Source organism: Capsicum annuum, chromosome 1, assembly GCF_002878395.1.
Source record: "Capsicum annuum cultivar UCD-10X-F1 chromosome 1, UCD10Xv1.1, whole genome shotgun sequence".
NCBI classification, from domain to species: Eukaryota; Viridiplantae; Streptophyta; class Magnoliopsida; order Solanales; family Solanaceae; genus Capsicum; species Capsicum annuum.
Window position 1 is genome coordinate 178986341 of NC_061111.1, and position 10805 is coordinate 178997145.

The following is a 10805-nucleotide window of genomic DNA, read 5'->3' on the forward strand; positions in this document are numbered from 1 at the left end:
ATGAGATATTTTCTAAAGTGAACGAAATTGCTTTTGAGTATTTTTCAAAGAAAGAAGTAGTTTTCACTACTAATAAGAGTTGATTATCAGTTTTTAAACCAAAGTCATATGATTCCGAGCTCCAAGTGTTTGAGTTCAAAAGAGTTATAAGTTCTTGAGCATTAAAGAATTTTTACTCTCCATGAGATATATGCATGAGTTTGAAAGTATTGTTTAAAGCTTTCTTTTGTCTTCAAGTAATGAGAATAGGAGAAGAGAAGAGCACATATTTTAAAGCCAAAGTATAATGACTCACGAGATTTGTGTTACATGCTTCATTCTACATGATTTATGAGCCTTACATTTTAGACTTATTCAAGTTATGTGAGTCATTCCTATTTTCATGCATGATTTTATTAAAGAGTATTGATATTTTTTTATATAAATGCATACACCCCCATATATTCAGTACATTCCCAAGTGGTGATCCACATATACGTCTATGTGCTACATTATCTTATGTAGGTTCAGGTGCTCAATCCTAGCCTCATCAGTGATTTCCGAGTACCTTTGTCTACATATCCACAGTGGTGAATCCTCATGGTTTGAAGATCTATCTTCAGGCATTTCAGTATTCGAGTGTTTATGTTATTTCTTCCAGTTTAATTTGAGTCAGTTGGGGACCTGTCCCAATGGATCTCGAGTTCATGGAGTAGTAGAGGCTTTGTTAGACTAGTTATCCGACTGTGGTTGGGTTGAGATTCCCAGTATTGTGGTCGTTTGGACCGAGTATTATCTTCGTATTTTCTTTTATTTGATATGATAGTACCAGTGTTTTATATATTCCTTCTCGGGAGGTGATTTTGGGTCGATACAAATATCATAAGTCAACATTAGATTCATTATAATAACTACACCTAAGTTCACAGTTGTTCATAATACCTCTATACAAAACCAAAATCAATTAGTATATATGTTGGGACAAGCCTCCGACTATAGCAAAACCAAGTCTTAAAGAGACTTAAGTCCAAAGATAAGGACTAAGAGATGAATGTCTTTCGGATGTAAGGAAGCTCACCCCTTCAAGTCAATGCATGAACCCTTTGACCGCCTAATCACTATGCAGGTAAAGAAGAAGATGCTCCGACCCCTTGGTCGCATGGGGACGTAGCGTCCGGAGACGGTTAGCAGTTGAAAAGCTAACATATAACTCAAGGGTAAGGATAAAATAACATCATCATTTAACAAGAAGTCAATATATCATCATCTCTCAACAAGAAGTCAATATAGATATATCATCATTCATAATCATATACTTATCCTTACACATAGGTATTCCACATGCTAATCAAGAGACCAAGGATCAACATCATTCTTGAACATATACTCATACACATAGATATACACACCATGATCATATTATGCAACAAGGAAAATGACTTAGCATATATTCTAAAATTATTCATTCATAAGGCATGGAGTGAAGAACTTTCAACCAAGTTAGCCCATTCGACAAACCTCAATTCCATCTTCCTGGACTAGGAACTAAAATCGCTAGTAGTCTCACTGGTCTAGGAACTTGAATCACTAGACGTGTCATTTCATTGAACTTAGAACTTGAATCTCTAGTCATATCACCGGTCTAGGAACTCGAATCACTAGCTGTGTCATTAGACGAGGTATTCTAACCTCAAGCGATCTCTTCGGACTAGGAACTCAAATCTCCAGTCACACCACCAGTGTAGGAACTCGAATCACTAGACATGTCATTAACGAGAAACTTGAATCACTCATTCTTTCATTAGCATCATTAGTCGACATTGAACTCTTGACCCATTAGCTCATGCATTCACATTCATACAATGTATGTCACAATTAAGGACTTTGTTTCATTTACCCAATTCAATCATCATACATGACCACATGGTCCTTATGGGAGCCTTCATTGCTCAACCATCTATAGGCCAGTGCCTTCATTCAATTCATCATACAATTCAAATTGTGGTCCTCAAGACCCACACAAACTATTCACTACTATATTACATCATATTTTCTCCACACTTGGTTCCATACACAATTCAAGTTCATTTTTATGTCTAGGGCTTTACCCTTTAGCCATCACCCAACAAGGTTATCAATTATACAATACATGACTTATAATACCTTCACAATATCATTCAACAATCTTTCATACTCATTTAGGCCATTGCCCTAGCTCAACACATTGTCAACATACAACTAGTCATTTCTCTTAGACATTTTTACAAACACCTTGGTGCATACCTCTAACAAGGCCAATTTCATGGTGAAAATCATCAAGAATAGGGTTCCTCAAGACCCTCATGCTAAACAAAATACAACAAGCACCCATATATGCAATCTACCATAAATAACATGTATCAATACACATATAAGCAAGAATCATCATTATTCATTGTTAGGTAACAAAACTCTTTTCATTTCATTTAAAACCACCATGTACACTTACTAATACAAGTGTGAAACACATGGGTTTTAGAGATATTTAAAGAGGGGAAGAAATACATTAATTAAACAAGATGACACACCAACAATCTTGACTCTTCCTTGGCACCAGATGAACACTTCCAAACCCTAGCCTCTAATCTTGCTCCAAGAATTCTTTAGAGTGTTTTGGAATGTTTAAGTCTTGTAAATAAAGACTTAGAAGGCTACAATGACTTATATAGTGAGAGGTTTTAGGGTTTTAGGCATGAAAAATAACCAAAAGTTCCTTGGTTAAAAGCTGAAAAGCTCACTCTTGCAAGGGTATGACTCCCCTTTACGGTTCCTTGAGCAATCATAACCTAGGCTACGAGTGATTCCCTAACTCATACCCTAGTCCTCTCCTAGGTCAACCAAACTATTATTGGTATGAGTGGGAACCCTTGAGTCATAACCAAGGGTATGACTCATGCCCCAATCATGAGCTCTATCCGTAACAAAAATAGTCCACTCGATTTGGAGACTTCACTCTGTAGGGTTGAGTAGTATATGACTCGTATGCATGGTTACGACCAATGGATAGCCTTGTCATATGGAGGATAATAGACTACCCTAAAATTATTCCTAGGATACGAAAGAAGAGGGGATAAGGGTATGAACCGTGACCAAGGGTACGACTCAATGCTCCAAGTTGTACCCAACTCAGAGACACCAAAAGTTGTTGTTTTTCAATGGTTCAAAGTCTAGGTGTTTCAATTCTCCCCCACTTGGGATCATTCGTCTACGAATGAAGAGTAAGGCAATCATAAACACAAGTTAACACATACCATGCATCAAACCAATCCTTACACAAGTTAGAAATACGCACACAACAATGATACAACACAACACGTATCATGATCATCATCAATTAACCATTTTATTTCATTCAATAGGAAATCCAATCCCATAATTTATCAAGGCCATATGGCTCCTTCAAAGTATAGGGACTCGAACCCATTATCAATCCAAGACACAATTCAAATCAAGAAGGTTAACATATACCTCAATCATGAGATTTTGGAACGGAAAACAACTGCAGATACTTGGACTTCATGTCCTCCACCTCCCAGTAACTTCCTTGGACTTTTGGTTCCTCCATAGAACCTTTACCGAAGCCACTTCTTTTGTTCGCAACCGATGAACTCCTCATAGGTTAAAGATTTCAATATACTAACATCTTCTGAGGGGACAACTAAAGAAGGATCACCAACACATTTTCTTAACATAGACACATGGAAAATCGGGTGAATGGACTCCATACTAGGAGGCAACTCCAACTCATAGGCAATATTGACAACCCTCTTCACAATCAAGTAAGTTCCAACATAGCGGGAACTAAGCTTCCTCTTTTTACCGAACCGCATCACTCCCTTCATGGGAGATACTTTCAAGAATACCCAGTCGCCGACACTAAACTCCAAGTCCCTACGCCTCATATCCGCATATGACTTTTGGCGACTTTGAGAGGTTTTCAATCTATCACAAATCATCTTTACCTTCTCTAAATTTTGGTGAACTAAATTGAGCCCAAATAACTTACCCTTTCCAACTCTGTACCACCCAATAAGAGATCGATATCTCCTACTATACAATATTTCAAAAAGTACCATAACAATACCAGAGTGGTAACATTATTATAGGCAAACTCAATCAAAGGCAAATGGTCATACCACCTACCGCCATAATCAATTACACAAGCCTACAATATATCTTTCAATATTTGGATAGTTCTCTCTGCTTGACCATTCGTTTGCGGGTGGAAAGTGGTACTAAGGTACACCTTAGTTTCCAAACCTCCTTGGAACGATGTCCAAAAGTAGGAATAAAATGGCGGACCACGATCCGAGATAATAAACACTGGAGCATCATGAAACTTCACAATCTCTACAAGATACAACTTAGCATAAACTTTCTCTGAGTAATTAGTTCTCACGGGCAAGAAATGGGCGGACTTGGTCATTCTATCAATAATGACCCAAATGGAATCACATTGATTCCGAGATCTAGGAAGACCGGTAATGAAATCCCTATTAATTTCCTTCCACTTCCACTTGGGCAACACAATCTCTTGGTACAAACCACCGAGCCTCATGTACTCAACTTTCACTTGTTGACACCTAATTTTTGCCCTCCACGACTAAATTTAATCCTGAGTTTCTTCAGTTTTAATAAACCAAAATAATTATTTCATCCAAATAAAAATATATAAAATATTTTTCGTACGTGATTTTGTCATTTTAAGTAGCGATTATATACTATCGTGTTCAGTTATACGAGATTATATAATTTGTTACTTAAATATTTATTTTACAAAATAGCGGATTTAATTAAGGCTTATCTTAAAAATAAATTCAAATGATTAAAATCTTAATTTAAATATAATTTATTCTCAAAAATAATTTATTTGGATAATTATGCATTCATTTTATTAAATCAAGAAGCTCAGGATTAAAAAAAAAAAGGTGTTAATTCTTATCAAATTTTAATTTAATTTAGTCAATCTATTAGATTTGACCATAATTGAAAATTGGTCATAATTGCAATGCAATTCGTCAATTAATTTTTAATTTGGTCAAAATAAATAAATATGGCTAAATTTTAAATTCCAATTGGGGTTATATTTTAAATAACCCCAAAATTCTCAAGAACTCTCATAACTTTTACCCAATTCCCACCAAAAATAAATTTAAATTGTACTATTCCCCCTAACTTTGTCCTTTTCCAATTTTGAAATTCAAAGATTGTACTATTTCCCCCCACATTATCTTCCACCTCACCTTATCTTTAATTTTTACATTCCAAAAACCCTCCTAAATGCTTTTTCTCCCACATTGGTAGATGACAAGAAATAAATCTCTATCCTTTCCTATAAATACTTTTCTCCCACATTGGTGGAAAAGGAAAATAAAATATTTCATTCTCTCCTATAAATATTACCACTACTTTGGTAGAGAGAGGAGGGGAGAAGGAAGAAAAAAAAAAGGCTAGAAAGGTGAAAAAAAATCCTTTTGAGCAAAAATAGTTATTTTTATTTAGTAAAAAATTTTTGTTTCATAAAGTTGATCGGCTACTCAAAATTTTTGAGTTGCCGGCGACGTTTTTCGGTGGTAGTTGATTCCAACGAAGCTCGTAGTCTCGTTTTGCTGCCCCCAAAAGGTAAACACACCTTTTTTTTTAAATTGTTTTAGTTTTTATTATCGTTATTCTCTTCATCTTTTTTCTTCTTCATAGTTCGTAGATATAATTTTATTTGTTGGGATTGTATGTTGTAGATGGCCTTGAAGGCCCTAGGACGTTGTGGTGTCGATATTCTAATTATTTTCATGTTCATGATATAAAAATGAGCTAGCAATAGTTGTATGTATCTTTTTTGACTTCATTCTTTGATTATTTTGGATAAAGCTTTAATCTTTACTTAAAAGATGTATTTATGCTTTTTTTAAACTCATTGTTGTTGGATACATTTGTTCTTAGTATGTAAAGTTATTTTCTTTATACTTAGAAGAATAGTTAATGTTGAATGTTTTGCGTTTTCACCTTATTCTTTGATTATTTGAATAAAGTTTAGATATTTACCTGAAAAACGATAACCATGAAACTTATTGTTGGTAGATATATTTGTTTTTAGCATGTAAAGTTATTTCCTTTATGTTGAAAAGAATAGATAATATTGATTGTTTCTTTTTTCTTACTTTATTCTTTGATTATTTTGGATAAAGTTTAGATCTTTACTTGAAAAACAATACCCCTGTCTTGTTTAAACTTATTGTTGGTAGATATGTTTTTTTTAGCATGTAAAGTTGTTTATTTATGTTGGAAGAATAGTTATTATTATTTGTTGTGCCTTAATAAAAATAGTAATTAGTTAAGTCAAGAATTTGTCATTTGCTTACTAATTATTTTAATGGATTTCAAAACTCTCATATAAGATATGAAGTGCTAGCTTTATTTTTCATGTAAGATGTTTATTCTTCTTTGTTCACATATTGTCTTTTCAAAATGATAAGAAAGTTCGAATTTTTGCGGCTAAATAAAATTATTTGAATATTTTTGACTCATGCATAGTATGATTGTGAAACTTTTGCTTTGCATTTTTTATTTGTTGACTCTCATTCTTGTGCAAGTATGCTTATTCTTGTCATTCGAAAATTGATTCTTGATAGTTTCTTTTACTTTGAAATATGTCACTTTTATGCCTTGAACATATATTAATTTCTTTATCTTTTCTTTGCATATAAAAAAAATATATCTCGAATCCAAATAGACTCCTCTCCTCCTGCATTTCGTAATGGGTAAATGAGGCTCACCCCTTTGAGTCAAGTTTGAAGTTTAAACCCAAGGTCCATTACATGGCCTGCGGGTGCTAGAAGATAGACAAAGAAGGAAAATGGGTCAAAACCCATTGATGAGGTCACTAAAAGACTTGAAAAGTCTCAATTTTTATTATTGTCTTCTTTTTATTTATTCATTTAGTCATTTATTTATTCATTCATTTCGGCCTCGAAGCCAAAGTTGTATTTAATACAGGTGGGGCAAGACTCGAGCCAAAGGCTCGAAAAATAGTTTAGGACAGGTGAAATGGGTTGGAAGCCCAACTAGACTAGGACAGGTCTCGTTGATTTGGGCTTAATGGCCTAAATCCTTTACTTTCTCCTCTCTTCCCCTTTTATGTGTTTATTTGTTTATTAGTTTTGTTTAGACTTGGTTAAAATCCCTATTAAGTCGCCTAAATATATTTTACACAAGTCTTTTTTTTTTTTGAAAAAATCAAATCACTATTTCAACAAATTAATCTTTTCGAAGTTAATCAAAAGATGATTTTCAAACAGTACGGATAACCGCAAGTTAGCGGATGTTTTAGGGGCCTAACACCTTCCTAAAACGTTAATAAGAACCGATTATCTAGAATCTCTAACTTAAAACGATTTCCCTATTTTGAATCGTTTAAAATATTTTATAAAGGTTTCTTAATTCCTTTTCAAAAATTAAGTGGCGACTCTCTTTCAAAAGTCAAATTTTTCCTCAAAACAGACACCATACACTTGGCCACATAGCTAGCAACATCATGCTTCATATTATTCCACCAATAGAATTCCCTAAGGTCATGATACATTTTGGTGGAACCGGGAGCACCCCATTGAGACACACTAGGTTGGATAAAACCTTTTTCAAAGAGGTCTTTCAATTGCTCCTTAAGTGTTTTTAGCTCTGCTGGAGCCATTCTGTAAGAAGAAATAGAGATCAAACGAGTGTCCAGAACAAGATCAATCCCAAAATCAATTTTCCTATCGAGAGGAACACTGGAAAGATCATAGGGGAACACATCGGGAAACTTGTTCACCATGGGAATAGACTCTAGAGAAGGTTCTTCTGATTAGAATCTTTAACTCGGACCAAATGATACAAGCAACCCTTTGCAATCAACTTTTTGGATTTAAGATAGGAAATAAACCTTTCCTTAGGCACTAAGGAACCACCTTTCCATACAATGAATGGATCATTAGGGAATCGAAATATGACACTACGGGTCCGACAATCATAGAAAGCATAGCAAGAGTGTAACCAATCCATTCCCAAAATGACATCAAAATCAAACATGCTTAACTCTATCAAATGAACAAGAGTATCCCTACCACCAACATATATCATACATCCCCTGTAGACCCTTCTAACAATCACAGGATCTATGATCGGGGTAGAGAAAAAAAACTGAAAGACTCTCAGGATAACAATCAAGATACACAGCTACATATGGGGTCATATAAAAAAGAGTAGACCCTTGATCAAGCAAACAATACACATTATGGAAGAAAAGTCTCAACATACCCGTGACAACATTGGGAGATACCTCAAAATCCTGGCGAGTAGCAAGTGCATATAAGTGGTTCCAGCCAACACCGGTGCCAGAAATAGAAGCAAAAAAGACACAACACCCTTAGGTGCGGGAGGAGGAGTAGCAAAAGGGGCCCTGTTGCCCGAAGTAGCCATTCAAGAGGGGCACTCTCGCTGTATGTACTTGACCTGACCATACTAAAAATATCAGCCTCTCCCTTTCTCACACTCACCACTATGGATCTAACCTTAAAATCTGCAAGGAGGGCAGGATGGAGTCGACTGTGCACCACTAGTCTGAAATTAGACACCTGATGCCCGGGACCCGCTACTGAACTGAGACCAATGACCACCTACAAACTTTGGGTAAGGATAGCAAATACTAGTCAAGGAGAACGAACCTGAACTTCCCCACTTCTTTCGTAGCCTCTTGCCACCATATCTACCACCACTCTCAGAAGGCCTAAACTTCTCCCCTTACCACTCACTAAGCTCAGATTTCTTCTTCTTCTCATCCTCTACTTATTGCATATACAAAATCAACCTAGAGATATCCATGTTGTCAATCAGCAACGCCGTCTTTCTCTTAAGGACTAACTCATGGGACAATCCTGAGACAAACTTGCGCATTCTAGCCCTTATAATAGAAACCATCTCGGGAGCATACCTTGACAATTGATGAAATTTTAAGGCATACTCTTGAATAGATATTATCCCTTGCTTTAGTTTCATGAAATCTTCCGCCTTAGCCTCCCTCAACTCTTGAGGAAAGAAGCGGTCAAGAAAAGCCTCAGAGAAATATTCCTACAAAGTGGGACTAGCATCGACACCTCTGGACAACTCCCAACTTTTATACCATTGGTACGCAACATCCTTCAATTGGTAGGATGTAAACTCCACAGCTTTAATTTTTGAAGCATGCATGATTTAGAAGATCTTCTCTATTTCATCGATGAAGCCTTGGGGATCTTTCTAAACCTTCATACCGGAGAACATAGGAGGGCTCAACCTCATAAATTGGCCAATTCTTATTGCCTTAAAAGAAATGATAGCCCGAGCACTATGACCCGCTTGAGAGGCTACAATTGAGTCAAGAGGTTGATGGAGCAACGAAACTCCATGTTACTAGCATCTCTTTGAGTAAACTGAGGAGGAATACCACTCTCATGAGTAGGGCTAGTGGGTGGAACCCTATGAGAATGGCCAGATATCGCAGCCCTAGCCCGAGTTTGAACTGTTGGAGTTGGACGAGCTTCATCCATAGGACGCCCATTTGGGGTCGAAGTGTTTGCCTGAGTCTCAGATCTCCTTTGAGGCATGATATGAAAGATAGCAAATGGAATCAGAGAAATTCAAGACCTTAGACTTTATATCTTGAGATTGAAACACAAAAAAGGGAAACATTTCTTAAAATGTCTCAAAGCTTCTCTTTTATAACTATGGTGCGCTTCATACCCATAAAAGAGACTCTACTTGACACAGTACTGTGAACACCCAACTGACCATAAATATAGGCTCAGATACCAACTTGACACGCCCCAAACTTTGAGCCATATTGTATGGGTACCTCAAGCACAGATGTACTAGAGGTCTCCCCGTAACCCAACCTAAACACTTTATCATATCATAGAAGTCGAAGGAACTCTAATTCGCAGGTTAAGATCACAAAATAATATCATAATTCAACATTAGATTCATTATAATAACTATAACCAAGTTCACAGTTATTCACAATACCTCTATAGGAAACCGAAATTAATAAGTATATATGTCGGGACAAGCCCCCGACTATAGCCAAACCAAGTCATAAAGAGACTAAGTCTAAAGATAAGGACTAAGAGATAAATGTCTTCCGAATATAAGAAAGCTCACCCCTTCAAGTCAATACACGAATTGCTTGATAGTCTAATCACTACGCAGGCAAAGAAGAAGATGCTCTAGCCCATACATTGCATGGGGATATAGAGTCCAGAGATGGTTAGCAGTTGGAATGCTAGCATGTAACTTAAGGGTAAGGATAAAATAACATCATCATTTAACAACAAGTCAATATATCATCATATCTCAATAACAAGTCAATATATATATATATATATCATCATTCATATTCATATACTTATCCTTACACATAGGTATTACACATGCTAATCAAGAGACCAAGGCTCGACATCATTCTTAAACATATATTTATACACCTGGATATACACATCATGATCATACTATGCAACTAGGAAAATAACTTAGAATGTATTCTAAAATCATTCATTCATAAGACATGGAGTGAAGAAATTTCAAACAAGTTAGCCCATTCGACCAACCTTAATTCCATCTCCCTGGAATAAGAACTCAAATCTCTAGTAGTCTCACCAGTCTAGGAACTCGAATCACTAGCTGTGTCATTTCATTAAACTAGGAACTCAAATCACTAGTCATATGACCAGTCTAAGAACTCGAATCACTAGCTGTGTCATTAGATGAGGTATTCTAAC